This window comes from Girardinichthys multiradiatus, chromosome 24, assembly GCF_021462225.1.
Source record: "Girardinichthys multiradiatus isolate DD_20200921_A chromosome 24, DD_fGirMul_XY1, whole genome shotgun sequence".
NCBI classification, from domain to species: domain Eukaryota; kingdom Metazoa; phylum Chordata; class Actinopteri; order Cyprinodontiformes; family Goodeidae; genus Girardinichthys; species Girardinichthys multiradiatus.
The window spans coordinates 6396312-6412036 of record NC_061816.1 but is presented as its reverse complement, the minus strand read 5'-3'; the positions used below and the strand labels follow the sequence as shown (position 1 = coordinate 6412036).

The following is a 15725-nucleotide window of genomic DNA, read 5'->3' as shown; positions in this document are numbered from 1 at the left end:
ATTGAGGCAGAAAGGTTCTCCACTGTTCATTTGGTGATAATGGTTCTCACTGAGGTACTCTGGGGTCCCAAAGCCTTAGAAATGAACTTGTAACCTGTTTTTTGAGATCTTTTTGCCTACTTCATGCTGTTGTTTGAAAGGCTCTATTGAAGTGATTTGTTTTTGCTGATTTCACATTACAAGAAGCCGAGTGTTGCTTTTGACATTGAACCAAATTATCTTTAACAATCGGGCCATTGTATTTTCACATAGAACGAGGTTGTTTTGACATATTTTTTTGCTCTTTATAAATTAAACCATCATTTGGAGAAACGTTTTTAGTATTTAGTCATCTTTTTCTGATATATTAAAATGTGCCAAAAATATTGAGAAATATGTAAGAGTGAAGATGTTTTCACAGCTCTGTACCATATTTTCATTTTTACCGTTACCTCTTTGCTCTCGGTATCATTTCCCCTCCCGTGTTCCACTGTCTGCGCCTTTCGCCTCCAACAAATGTGATTTGCTGTAATTACAATGCTCCTGTCTGAGGCACCTGCGCAGGATCGCCTGCCAATACAAATTCACCGTTGTTCTCCTCATCTGCTACACGTCTGCTAATTCACCCGGAGGAGCCGAGCAAAGTGCTCGCAGCCACTCCGAGGGAGTGTTTCGCATTAAAAATCCTTTTGAGCCGATGTAAGTTTGAGAAGAAGAGATGGAAAAAAAATCTGTGTTTAATAATGCACAACGTGAGACGCCACAGAGCAATATGCATTTTTAATTACTAAAGTGACTAATATCTAGGTTCTACTTTGAGGTTTTTGTTCCATAAAATATGCATCTGTATTTAGCTCCCTGCAGCTGAGCTGGAGATGCACACCTGAGGTTAGGAGCTTTTAGAGGAAATTCAGGAACACGATGCGTTCAGGTACTACATGCAGATAGATGCATGTGAATTTTATGAAGAGGGGGAAAAGCTATGTGCATGCATAAATAACTATCGAATAACCTCAATAACGACACAGTTGGACCAATCAAACCTGACATCTTGAGATGTGGCTTTAAAAAGAGGCAACTTTTGATGACCTGAATTTTATTTTACAAGTGGCGTCTTGATCTGAAAACATGTGGCCGCAAGGAGGTGAGATGGTATTTCCTGTGTAGATGATGACGCGGACCTCAAACTGCTTCGTTTCTTTGCTTCCAACCTGTAAATAGTTCCTACGTGTCAAAAGGTGGAATAAAACCAGATCTACAATTTGAATCTTTATCTACTTTCACTGTGTCTTTTTCACACTTCTCCATTTGTCTGCATTAACAGAAGTGGCTTTTCTCTTTAGAAGGGGTGCATTATTTATGATGGAGCCTCAAACGCTGACTGCTTCAGCACGATCCAACTCGAGCTGTTTTCTCTACCAAAGCTCTCCTGACGCCGGCCGCATCCCCCTGAGCGAACCGAACCGGCTTTACCTTATAAATTAAAGTTAAATGAACAAAACCTCACTGCGGCCTTTAAGTGTGTGTTTGGGTGGGGGTGTGGTGGGGGTTATTAATCAGTCATGTGTCATGTCACTCCACCCACACCCTGCGTTTTTAAAAACCAAGAGACGGGTTTTTTTCCAAAGATCGACGTCTTGCCCAGGAGGGACAGCCAACCTACCTCCTTCCAGAAATCTTTTGATGATTTATTCCATTAATACCCCTTCACTCAACCTGAATTCTCTGTTTCCTCTCTGTTCAAATCTAAAAAGTAACTCTGTGACGCCGTAAGAGCGTCTTCTCTACAAGGCTGGAACACTGGGCTCAAACCTGGAGCGGCAATGGTGGAGGTCTGGGGGGGTTCGTTCCCCCACCAGACCGTTCGGAGCATTTCAAAGTTCAGCACGACACAATGTGATGTCAATTAAAGGTGACAAAAAGTTTACCACTTCCATATGCGGTGGCGGCACTTGAAAACCACACAGTTATTAAGAGGGTGCCACGAAGCATGCCAAGTGTCCATATGTTTCATAAGGTGCTCTTTTTCTGATTCAGTTTGAGATTCGTCCTCTGTAACCCCAGACTTTCTTTATTAAGACAAAGGAAAAAAATCTTTCTTTCTTGTTTGATTTCTACAATGTTCTCTGCTTCTCTTCTTGCTTTTTGTTTGGCTCCTCGTTGCAGATTCTGGTCTAAAACCTCCCTTCTGTTTCATTATCTCCTCTTCCCATCCATTCCAGGGAACGTTTGCAGAGTTTCCTTCCAAAAGAAGCAGAAAAAAAAACAAAGTAGGAGAGCCATCATTGTGTAAAAACCTCATCCCTCCAGGGGTTATTATTTCTTCTTGTAGCTCTATAAAGGAGCAGAGATTTAAAAAAAAAAAAAGAATGAAACTGTTTGGCTCACAAAATCTTTTCAACGTCGGTTTCTGTTAACAGAAACCAAAATGACTTCCTGACGGGTTTCATGAAGTTTGTCCTCAGCAACAGAAGTTTGGATGCAAAAGCAGCAGAAATCCAGCGTGTATTAAGATGCTTAATATGAGCTGATGGGACAGCTTGCGCCGAAAATGTGGAATACCAAAACAAACAAACAGTTAAAGTACCCTGATGCTTTTTACTTCCTGTTTATGAAGTGCTTCAGAACTGTAAACTGCAAAGTTGCAACGCCAAACGTTTGTGCTTGTCCACCAAAAGAACAATTCCTGAACTCTCTGAAATGCATAATTTGTAGCCCAGAGGTAACCCATTGCATTAATATTCACCCCCTTCTGGTAAACACAATGCTGTGAAAAGTATTCACCCTCTTAAAGATTTGTTCTGCTTTTTTCCTTTTTATCAGATAGATAACCAGAGTAAATACTAAAAGCTGTTTCCAAAAGATGATTTCAAGGGACAAAACTCTCCAATTAAACCTGCTTATGTAAGAAAAAGTAGTTGCCCCTCTTCTTAAATCACGAGGTAAGTTGTTGCGTTTCACTAGAAACATTCAGGCGTGGTTACCGTCAGACCTAATGGATTAGTAGAACCCGTTTGACAACATGAAGTAGGCTGAAAGATTTCTGTCTCCCTGGCTGCGATCGGCAGATTAGATGCACCTGGTGGCTGCTGCAGTGTAGTGCAATCTGTGGCATGCCAAGCACCTGTGTCTTCCCTGATATATACTGACTCTGACAAGCAGACAGTGCCAGATTTTTGAAAGCCATCGTGTGAGTAGATATCCAGCGTTCCTTCCTGTCTGATCATTGTTCTTGACCTTGCCTTGCCTTTTGGATTTATGCCTCTGCCTGCTCCCTGTCGGACTATTTGGATTCTGGTTGTCGACCTTGTTTCCTGCATCTGGTTTATGCCTCTGCCTGCTCCTTGCCTGACGCCTCTTGTTCCGATCGTTGACCCTGTTTCTGTCCTTGGATTATTGAGCAAGCCTAGCCCTCGGATTATTCAGCCTGGAGTCACATCTTACCTGTGCTGTGGAGATCACCGCCTGCCGCCCACTGAGGTTTCCCCTCTGGGTTTCAAGTTTCACTCAAGACAAAAGTAGGTTAGTGGCTTTTCTGATCCCTGCAAAATCTGGAGACTACAAGTCACTAATCCCTCTTTCTGCCTCAGTGATTCCTGGAAGCTGTGAGGAGTGTTACCTGTGTGACGTTTTCCTGTGGCTGAATAAACCTTTTAAACTTTCAGTATTGTGTCTGGCTGAATCTTGGGTCCGCCTTTTTCTGATTCATAGCATACTGTGGCTTTGGGACTTCAGAGAACCACAATGAGAACCATTAATAGGGAAAACATACAATAGTGAAGAATCTTCCCAGGAGAGGCCGGCTGACCAAAATTGCTCCCTGAGCGCATCAAGAACTCATCCAGGAGGTCACTGAAGAACCCAGAATAACATCTAAAGCTCTGCAGGCCTCACTGCCTCAGTTAAGGTCAGAGGTCATGATTCAACAATAAACGTGACAAAAATGGCCAAGACCAAAATCCTGTCTCAACTTTCCAAAAATAAATATTTTGACAATCCCCAAGAATTTTGGTAAAATATTTTGTTGATGTTAGACCTGACGTAAAACTAAGCTTTTCAGAACAACATACCAACTGTCAAACATGGTGGTGGCAGTGTTATGCCCTGGGGCAGTTTTACTGCTTGAGGACCTGGACAACTTCCTGGGATTGATAGAATCATGAATTTTGCTCTGCAGCAGAAAATACTGAAAGAGAATCTTCGGTCATCAATTTTTTACATTAAGCTCAAGCTGACTTTGGTCACACAGCAGGACAGTGATCTAAAACATATCACCAAGTTTACTACTGACTGGTTGTAGAGTGGCCTAGTAAAAGTCTGGTCTTAAATCTTGAGGTGCCATGGCCAATCATGGTTAAACCTTCCAATGTGGCTGAGTTAAAAAAAAAAAGATCTGCAAAGCAGAGTGGGATGAAATTGCTCCACAGTGATAAAAAATGACACATAGCCAGTAATCCTGAACACTTGATGTTAGTTGTTGCTGCCAGGGGTGGAATAAACTGTTATTAGGTTTGGGGGTACATACTTTTTCACATAGGGTTGGGTTGGCTTGGATATTGGAGTTTTTCCTTCATTATTGAAATCATTATCTGGAAACTGCTTTTTGTTTCCTCATGTTTTCTTTGTCTGAAATTAAATGTTTATGAGCTGAAACATTTTAGTTTTACAAAAAAGCTAATACTTGCTAGAGTCTACAACTGGACCATCCAGAAATCCCCCACTTTCTGAACTCTATGGCTCTGGCCTTTGACCTCCTTCTTATCTTTATATTCGAGAAATTATGTATTCCTTCCTTAGCTGCAACATTTGATCTTTTCTGAACTAACGCATCAGCTGCAACTGTGAGATGTGGTAATAATAACCGTCTATATTGGGATGATTCATGCTTGTTGATCTGCCAGCGCTCTGTTGATCTTGTCCAACAGGAAATGGCTCAGAAAGGAACTGAAGTAGGCATTTCCTTCTGACTGCTGTTAACCCTCAAAGTGCTGGAGCAAGGCATTGACGAAAGACAATTGCATGCAGAAACTATACTTTAAAAAATGTTGGCCACCCACATGTTTCCATAAAGTTTTGCAGTTGGGTCCTACTTATAATGAATAAAATATGTAGGAATACCGATGAAGACTTATAAGATTACATGAAAGTCTATCTGCCTGGAAGGAAAACAGATCACTGATTTTTATTTTATTAGCCTCATCTGTGATTTAACATGGACACAGTAGCATGCTAGTATGCTACAATTTAGCTTCCTGGTGGTGGTTAGTTCCGTTGCTGGCCGTCTGTTAGCATGCAACATTTCCTAACATGCACATTGAGCTTATTGGTGCTAATTGGCAGTCTTAGCATGCTAGCACAATAAAATTATTCAAATGAAAAAAGATTAGCTTCCTATCAGTGGTCAATTCTGTTGCTTGGCATCTGTTAGCATTTTATGTTGCCTGACCCATAGCATTTGTTGTTGCTTATTAGCAAGTGTTGGCATGCTAACACAGTTAAGATAATATAATTAAAAAAAGATTAACATCAGCATGTTAGCATAGATTAGCTTATTAGCTCTGATTAGTTTGGTTATTCAGCATCTATTTGTGTTTAACATTGTCTTAGTGCTAGTTTGTTGTAATAAGTTAGCGAGCTAATAATTAAGATGTAGAACCTTTGAAAGAATTAGGCTGTTCCTGCACCACACTTCTTAATTAGCTGTACATAGCAGCATCTCAATTGGTCTTTTTAAATAAACATCTCTTCAAGATTAAATTTTTATAAATGACTTTTTTGTTTTTAGTTTAGCTTTTTGCCATTTAAATTGTTGCTGATTTTAAAATGGAATTAGCAAATTAAACATGAAATAATGACTAATTGCGATTAAAATGTGCCTAAAAATCCAAATAAAAAATTCCCTTGCTAAGTTGTCATAAGCCTACAACACATTGGTTCATCCCTTTAGCTTAGGAGCCACTTAACTCTGAAAAGGGTCTGGTATTCATCTCAAACTGAGTGAGAAAGCCCTGCATCCTGGCGTATTGAAAAAATTAAATAAATCATCAAACCTATCTTACATAGATCTGATGAAATGGAGGGGATTTTCTGGAACATCAAATCCTGTCATGTTGTTGAAGCATAAGTTGCTGTTCATGTTCTCCCATTGTGAATAGAGCATGCAAATCTGGATCAAGGGTGTGTAATTCAGTCTTCTGATGTGTCAAGACTTGTTACTTCGATGTCAGTTTATTGTTATATTTTCAATTTTTGTTAGATTTAAGAACTGAACAATCATTTAAGAATGAAATCTAAACACTGTGTCTTCAAGTTGTCAGTTATTAGCTGAATTCATCAAGAAGTTAGTTGAACTGTAAGTTTGCTCTTTAGTTTCAAGCATCCTGAATGCTGAAGTGAGGGACAGAGCATCTTTATAGCTTTGCATGTGATGAAGCACCGTCATCATTAAGTCACTGCTGCGACATACTGCAATTACTGGTTTTTGCATGTCCAAAATGAATCGAGGGCAGCCTGGTTCAGCTAGTAATGAAATTGTTACTGCCACAAAGTGTAATAAGGCTAAGCCATACTGTTGCTTTCCTACAACATTCTGTCTTCCCATTCCATTTAAATGAAAGGAAAACCTTTATAAGACCTTTGGGAATCATCATCAGATTTTTAAAGTACTTAAAATATAAAGATTGAAATCAGATGCAGGAAATGCAAGATTACCCCACACGTTTTTCCTGTTTTAGCAACAAGGAGCACGAATCCCAGTACCTCGGCATCGTCAAGCAAAATGGAGGTCTGAGCAGAAGAGGAGAGAAACCGGATATTCAATGTGGCATCACATATGGGACGCATAAGCTGTCTTTTATAGCTCATCTCTGTCTGTGTGTGCTTGTGTGTGGATTTCAAAGTGAAGACCCCAGTGTGTTTAAAGGTATGTGAAGCTGGCGACATGTGTAGCCGTCATAAGGTCTGACTGTGTTTCATTTTCATCTGAGGGGAGGTACGTCTGCTTTTAGAGGACGGTGTGTGTGTCTGTACAGGGAGGGGTGTGTGTTTGAGGACGCCACAGGTTTGAGGCAGATGGGCTCTGTGTCAGCCATGACAGGCGGCCAGGCTGCTTTAGCTTCCTCTGCAAATTTTAAAGCCCAACACACACACGCACACACACATCCACATCTCTCTGATCAGGTAAATCTGGGCACCCTGTGGAAAGTTTGGGGGATGAATTTTGCCTGAGGGCTGTGAGTTTTGTGACTCGGCCCCATCTGTCACAGATCTTCACCGGCTTCAGCTGCCAGGAGGGACCGCACCTCCTCCTCTTCCTCCTCCACCACCTCCCCCAGAAAGAGTTGGGAAGACAGCAAAATAAACTGGATGCACAAAGGGATATGCTTTGTGTGCACAGTGATTAATTATGTTGAAACTGTTAGCTGGGTTTTATTTACCTGAGTAACACACAGACAGAACATGAATCAGATCAAACTGCAGCGGGTCGACTCAGAAGCTCTCTGAGGTAAAATAATGTTTGATTTTGAGCAGCCAAAGAGCCTGAGGCATCAAACAGGAGTCTGTAAAAGAGACAGAAACAAAATCAACTCGACATTTCCACCACAGGCGGAACAACCTAAGTATTTTAGAAGAATAAAGACAAAACATGATGGTTAATGTCTAGCTATCAGAAATTGAGAGATCCTACAGTAACAGCATTTAGCAGGGGGCTGTATTCCTTTGGAAAAAAAATGTTTTTATGCTAAAGAAATTTGCTGCCCTTTTCCTCAAGAACAGCATTTCATTTTGTGGAGCAACAAAACAGAAGACCAGCAGATCTAATGACTCAGAGACACCAGTTTATGACTGAACATTAGGAAGCAGACAGAGGAAGCCTTATTTTCTTTATTACTGCACAAATATTGTTTTTCTAAATGAATGGTGACTTATTATCTATCTTTTTAATCCAAAAGAAGAAGTAGCCTATTTTTGACGCATCTTTGCTTACGGACCTCATATCTCTAGCTGTTAGGACTAAGTTCACCTAAATGGATGCTACTTGTAGAAATTTAACCAGTCAGATTTGCTCCCAGACTGTTTATATGATTTTTCTTTGCAGCTACTGAAGGGCTGAAACATATTTTAAATACCTTAAATGAAACCAGTTTAAGTATATTTCTGTTTTGTTTTTCCAGATTTACCAGCAAGCTTCAATGTTAATAAAGGTCCTCATGAGAAGCTACTGGGAGGACAGAGGAAAAAGAAATGTCTTTCAGATCGAGGCTCCGGTGTTAAAAAAACCATTAACTGTTGCTATTTGAATGAGATGTCTATTTAAATACAGGTATTTCAGGTACACATCTGGTCTTTTAGATCTCTTTGGTTTTTCCATTCCAAGCAAACTGCGGTCTGGGCCTCGCCTGACCACTCCTTTGTTCCAGTTTTATTACTGGAGTTTTTCCACTGAGTTCCCACCTCAGAGTTTTATGACCCTTTGTTTTGAGATTTGGGGCAATCAGCTGCTAGTGGCTAAAGCCCACCGTCTACCAGCTGATCGCCGAAAATCGAGACAAGTTAATCCAAATTGCACATTTTGTCCATAAAACTGCTGGTCTGATCTTCATAGACACAAATGCGCATATATTTTATTTTATTATTGTTATGTAGTCATTTTTATCCCATTTGTGTAGAATAGTGCTTGTTAGTTAAGTGAAGGTTTTTGGACCAGAATAGTAATTATATCAGGGATATATAGTTTCAATAAATGTTCACATATAAATAAAGAGTAGCATTTGTGTTTATTACGTGCAAGAATGATTTATCTGTCAAAATAAGGTCATAGTTCCCCCACCTTCGGTGAAGCGGTTGATTAAACGGCGACATTTAGCTTGGTTTTGGTTAAAAATGATCAATTATTGATGATAATTTACTAATTGTAATTAAGTGCTTTGAGCCCATAATCACAATACCAGAGAACATCTCTGATTTCTATTTGTTAGTAATGATCTTTGGCTAAGAAGTTATTTTTCCGAATTACCATTTTTAATTACAATGTTTGATGAATATTAATCAATAATCATAATCTTTACAGACATAAGTGTTAACTGGGCTAAAGAGGGATTGGAACCAAAATAAGTGTGATTGCGGTGTGATTTATTTTCATAAAATAATGTCAATGTCAAGTTTATTTATGTAGCACATTTTAAAAAGGGCTGAAGTTGACCGAAGTGCTTCACAGGTAGGCTAAAACAAAATAAGACAAGCAGCAAAATGCATAAAATCTACAAATATTTCATCCATTTATAGCCTATTGGATATAAAGATGAGTCGTTAACTGATTTAAATGTCTCTTTAATCAGATGAATGCGTAAACTTGTCCATCATTTTCGTGCCGCTGCTGCAAAGGCCCGGTCGCCTTTCCATTCACTCTTATTGTCCTTAAATTTCTACTTCATCCAGGTTTTCCTATCAGCTATACAATTCAATAGCAGTCCCAAGGGATTTTCTGTTGCAAGATTTTATCTGCAATCATCACCAATCAATGAAAGAGGATGTTGTTTCTTAAGGGCAACATATTCAGAATTAATAGCAAATAGCCTAAAATGGAACCCTGAGGAACCCCACAAGTAAAATCTTGTGATCCCGTGTATTAAAGGCTGCAGAGAGGTCTAAAAGCTCTAAAACGGCTAAATTTCCAGTCTTAAGTTAAAAGAATGGACTTTTTCACAGAATTTGTTTGTGACAAAATAATTGCTCAAGTTCTATAAAAACATCTTTTTTATGACTTTAGATTTTAAAAGCAGTTATAAAAAGCCTCATGGGATGTTACTCAAGGTAAAAGTGTTTAAATAATGAATAAATTGAGCATCTTTTGAGTGTTAATCTCCATAATTGATAAAAAGTTGTTCCTACACAGAAAAATAAAGTTCTTAGGGTAGATTACTGATCTATATCTTCTGAATGGGCTGAGAGGCCCAGCTACAAATCTAGGCGTATCTGTAGCTTCCGAGAGGCTCAGGTTATTTAAATTTGGTAATTCCAGGTACAAACCTTGGTTGTCTTAGTTTAGTTAAGGTGGTATGCTGTTTATGAAGTCCTTATCTGAACTTCTAGGGCTCTGAAATCAAAGTTTTTCACGTATAAATGTCTTTCCAGTTTACCCGGAGACTCTTGTGCCAACAATGTCCCCGCCGTGGGGCCGTGAGCTGTGAGGGCCTCTAATTGGGAAACAAAGGTGCGTTGTTGTGGCTGATGCTGCGGGTGTGCGAGGTGGCGACGTCTGCGTGGGGAGGGTGTCAAATCTCTCCGTCTCTGAGCGTCCACCTTTTTAGCTCCCTCTTGGCTCGGTAATTAACACCTGCCTTCTCAGTGTGGCAGCGTGGCGGTCCTGCGCCAAAAACGCCCCGAGCTGAAGCGTGTGTCTCCTAGTGAGGATGCAGGAGACAGATTGACGCTCGTAGTTGCTGTTTAGGTATAGCCAACGTTGGTGTGGGATATCTCCAAGGATCCGTTCATGGCCTTGCTTCATTGCGCGGACAAACCACTGCAATTTAAGGAAGTATTCTAGCTTGAGGCTGTTCTCTCTGCTGGCTCCATTTAGCCGCCCTGTGGGAAAAATAAAACATAAAGTATAAAATGTAAAAGCAGTGATGTGAGACCAGAACAAAGAAACAAACAAAAGTGAATTTATCCACAGATTCATTATATTCCACCTTATCCTGGGATCTACATGACCTCAGATCACCGTCTCCATTCAGTATCTGTGATGCAGTAATTAAATCTACTTTATCCTAACAGACTCTAAATTCTCCAATAGCAGCTGGAATTTTTTCCAGCTTTTGATTCCAGGAGGGAACAATTTTCCATACTGTCAAAAAAATTAAACATTTATCTGTTTTCATTTTTACTAGGTGAATGAAAAAGGTTTGTTTAAGCAAAAATATACATTAACTACTATATTATTAGTAATTAAGTATTTAACTGTTTAAACTGTCTTATAATCCAATCCTGTTATTTCAGGCTAGGACCCAAACAGCGACATCCAGTATCTGGGATTTTCCTCCTCCAACACCTTTCATCCTGGTAGGACGCATTTCTTTCGCTTGATTTCCAGAACAATTTGATGTGTTCTGGAAAGAGTGTTTGAGAGTATAATGTGGATTTAAAGCCATTTTATTCCAGCGCGCTGGAGTATTACAAGGAAGTGTGCGTGGCGCGTTTACTTCCTGGACTTTTTGGCCTAAAAAGCTTCTGGAAAAATAGATTTTCCCCCTCATAATGATGTTAACTCCTCCTCCAGCCACTCACATGCATGCATGTTATTTTTTTATTCTTCGAACCGTGTGTGTGTGTGCAGCATGTGACGGAGAAGGAGCCCATGTGACGAACATGATGCTAAAAACTGATATCCATCCCTGCATGTGTTGACGCGTAGCAGCATCTGCTTTCTTGGATCGGAGTCTCCATGTTCAGTTCGTCTGGTTAAAGCTCGGGAGGCTGGGGGGGTTCACGGGTGTGTATTCAGACATGTGTGTTTGTGCAAAGCAAGATGGTGCAGTCCCCTTATTTTAACAACGCATCACTATCATCCCAGCAACCTAAATCTGTCTGCATGTGTCGTTTTTCTCCCTTGGATGCAGCTTAAAACCATCGTCTGCACAGTCATCACAATTTTTAAGATGTGTTTCCTTCCTCTGTAAATCAGATCATGACTGAAGTTTTGCCCTTAAGGTTCCTGAGGGGAAGAATCCCTTCATTAAAGATTGCAACAGAACCTTTATGTATGAAGAATGACATAAACTTTAGTCCTGACCCTAAATGAGAAATATTCATGGATTTTCTAAATTTTAGTTCCTTTAAATTAACTTTTACTGATTAAAGTCTTGTTAGATATGCATTTATTTATAAAAACATAATTTTATTTTCACTTGTCATATATTCATTTTGAAAAGTGGTCTGATCTTTGATCGTTTGTAAATAAATCACTCTAGACAGAAACATTTTATTTTATTTTTTTGGAAAGATTGTTTTATTTTTATTTGAAAAAGACAAACTTGTTCTCTTTGCTGTTTTTGAAAAAAAAAAAAAAAAAAATGCCCACTAATTTTGGGGGTGTTTTTCTGAGAACATAAATACGCAGCAAGGTCTATTTCTTTTTCAAAGAAAGTCAGTAAAAAGTTTTTTTCTTCCCCCTTTCGGTATGCAAACTGGTGGCTTTACCGCATTGGATGTAAAAAATAAACAAAAATACAATTTCAATTTTACTGCAGTTACAAATCAGTTTTCACCGGGAGAAAAAACTGCAGAAGGGACACAGATTGAACCGTTTTAGTCTGAAAAGCAAAAGAAGGGAGAAATAAAATACACAACCTGGTCAGTTTTTATGCCATTTGCATCGACACAACCAAAGTTTTACAAAAATAAAAATAAAGGATTGCTAACCAGTCATGGCATTAAGTTATTTCACAACAAATAATAATTATTCATCATTTAAGTTTGAAGATCAAATCTCAAATCCTTACAGGTCGAGTTTTTCTTTCACAGAAGAGAAAATTGTAAAATATTAATGAAAATTACAGCTAAAACACAATCAATAAAGCTACAGAAACTATGTGTGAATAAATCATTATCTGAGGATTAAATATGCACAAAGCCGTCTCCCAACAGATTGTCAACATACAGCTCTTTGTATCTTATGACTAAAATAATTCATTTTCATGTTTTTCTGTCTGCACAAACAGCCATGCGTTCGTCTGTGTTGGACAGGGTTTCTGGTTCTGCTCTGCCTGAGCGGAGGTTATCTGGGCCCCTGGGCGCCGGGTAAAAACGGTCCTCCTACACAGTCGAGCGTGGAGCAATGATTTAGCCCCAGGCTCACCTACCCACAGCCACCTAATGCATGCTGGGTATTCACATGTGAAACGCAGCCCTGGGAGGCTTTTGTGTCCTCTTGTGTCAGACTGTAGGACACGCAGCGACTGAAAGCAGGCGTGTTGTATGACGGGTAGATGCTGGGAGACGGCTGAGGTTCTGACCCAGCTTTTGATCCTCCATGTTTGACCTGAACCGTCCCTCAAATGAGGCCGACAGCAACATTATAGTTTAAGGTGTTTTCCGAATGTAAACTGAAGCTTAATTCGAACAACGAATACTATAACTGTGATCAGACAAAACATTAGAGGGAGATCACAGCCAATCAGATCTAGTTTCAGTTGTGTTAGAGGTGGGGCAAGTTGGAAAACCAGCCAATGAGACCTGATGCTGTCGAATGGCAGGAAGTGAATCATGCTCTTTGGCAAAACTGTATTTTGGGTTTTCATTTGCTGCGATCCATAATCATCCCAATTAACATAAAGAAACTCCTGTAATGAGTCTGCTTTAAGTTTTAAACAGAATTACTGAAATAATGAACTCTTTTCATGTTATTCTAACCTACTGGGATGCACCTGCAGATTGTTGTTCTCTCCACAAATATTTTCACCTTCTGTTCTTGAAGAAACAAAAAGATGCGAGACTGAATAACTCAACAAGAGGCATCACAAAGTGATTGACGCAGGCTTGTTATGAAGACTTCACCTGTCGCCAGGACATGAAAAGCCTTCAAACACGTCCCGAGTCGGCGCTTTGTTTCATGCAACACCCACTTAACAGGCAGACAATTTGTCTTTTCTTCTCTTCCAGACAGACGATCTAATCTATCACTCTGTTTACCTGCCGTTCCTTTTAGAAAGGCAGCATAAAGCCATTAATCACAGCCCAATCTCCAGCTCTAAAATTTTTTAAATTCTCATCTTTTGTGCCTTTCTGTGGGTGAAGAAGTCACTTCTCGGGTCTCAATCGTCGAGAGTTTACGGCTGATTTTGCACATTTTCTGCCAAAAGAACTGGCTAAATAAAAAAAGGAAAAGATGCCTTGCAGACATTTGGGAAGTGGCCAACTTCATCAGGAATGAAGAAAAAAAAATTATCGAGGGAAAAAAATCATCCGGTGAACTGCAAGCACTCATAAAAGGCCCAACAAATATAGGAAATACACTAAGCCAAGAATTCCAGTCAAATATACTCAAAAGTTTGTTTCTTCTTCCAAATCCTGAAGCTGAAAATGGTGGATGAATTTAGACGCTGGTAAACACCAGACTGCTCAAACGGTCGGGCAGAAAGTGGATAAAAGGGGAGCGGCGCTGAAACAAGGGGAGCTGGTGAGGAGAAGTATGTGGCGGACATGTTGGCGGTCACGCTCTGCTGTCACCTTCTTTTTGACCGGAATTCATCCTCCCCTGGCGAGGTTCTCCCATCTGTTCCTCCGCCGAGAAAAATAAAAACTCTGCAGCTCTCACTGCTGCACACCATCCCGCTGTCCTCCAAAAATCATGAACAAAATGTTTCCAAACAGAAGCGTTTATATTCTGCGGAGGTTCAGTCTCTACTTGCACTTTGACTAGTGACATTATTTAGTAGCTAAATTTCCTTTGTTCTTGGCCCATAATGCAGATGTCGCAGATGGTCATGTGAAAAGTACAAATATAACAACTAAATATTTTTTTGTGAACAATAAATATTCATGTTTTACTCAACAAACAGTCTGTGGAGCCAGGAAAAGGAAGAAAACAAAATAAAATTTAACTTTTCTGAATGGATTAACATTTTCAAAACAATGTTGTAACTTAACCTTCAACTTTACATAGATTTAAATTCTTATTAAAGGGTTTTGGTCAAATATGTCTAAAAAGACTAAATGAGCAATAAAAATAAGCTTTTTTTTATCAAGTTAAAGTATCAATAAAGGTAATTTGTATTGGAAAAAAATTACATAAGTGACATTTTATAGCTTCTTCAAGTAATATATCAGAGTCAAAAGAAAATGTTAAAGCAATAAACATCTGTGGAAGAGGGAAGTTTAAGACCAGAATACCAGGAGCCCTGAAACAGAGCCCTGAGGTACACCATAAAGAATCAGACTTTAAGAAGAGATCTTCAAAAGACTTCTTAAAACAATAGAAATAAAAGTTTGAGGTCATTATTCTGAAATAGAGTTGTGTCACACTGAAAATCTGTTTAGATTATTGTTTTGGAAAATAAAGTAAGAAAAGACAAACAATAAAAATGTTACATTTTGAGGTAATAAAATCTAAAGTAAAATAAATTGAGCATCTTTTGAATATATTTATTTAACATTTTATTTATCTAAGTTGTCTTTTTGAGATCCAATATCTAATTTGCAAGAGACCTTTTTGAAAAATAACAATACAAATAATTAAAACAGTAATTTCGGATTGAATTCCCACATAAGAAAATCACCTAAACATGTTTAATATGTGACTTAAATGAAAGTTTCTTATTAATTCCCATGTCAACGTATTTGTTTCAGTGGACTCTGTTCGTGTACCTGTCATTGTGTTTTCAGAATCAGAATCAGAATCAGAAAAGCTTTATTGCCAAGTACGTTTTTGGACATACAAGGAATTTGTTTTGGCGTAGTCGGTGCAATACAGTACAAATTAAACAGTATAAACATATCTACAATATAATATAAATATATGTGCACAGTTTTAAGTGAGTGAGAGTAAATGTAGAGCAGTATAAGATGCAAGAGCAATACAACAGTGCAGGTGATCATTGTGCAAGTAAAGCAGGAGTCCAAGCTGAGCGTTAATGTAACGCATAGAGTTAGGTTTTTGAAACCTTTTGTTAGCAAACAGCATGACGTTTATCTTATGAATACATAGTTTCCATAAACTAACCAGAGGCATCAGGCTTCTACTGGTTTTG

General features: G+C 39.0%; 1 long non-coding RNA gene across 1 annotated transcript in view; it reads left to right on the top strand.

Annotated features, from left to right (window-relative positions):
- The window catches only part of LOC124861549, a 263240-nt gene that overhangs the window by 11105 nt on the left and 236410 nt on the right, over nucleotides 1–15725 (top strand). Inside the window, exon 2 of the long non-coding RNA XR_007036665.1 lies at nucleotides 10978–11040. This is a non-coding gene — a long non-coding RNA (uncharacterized LOC124861549). The remainder of the gene's footprint in view (nucleotides 1–10977; nucleotides 11041–15725) is intronic.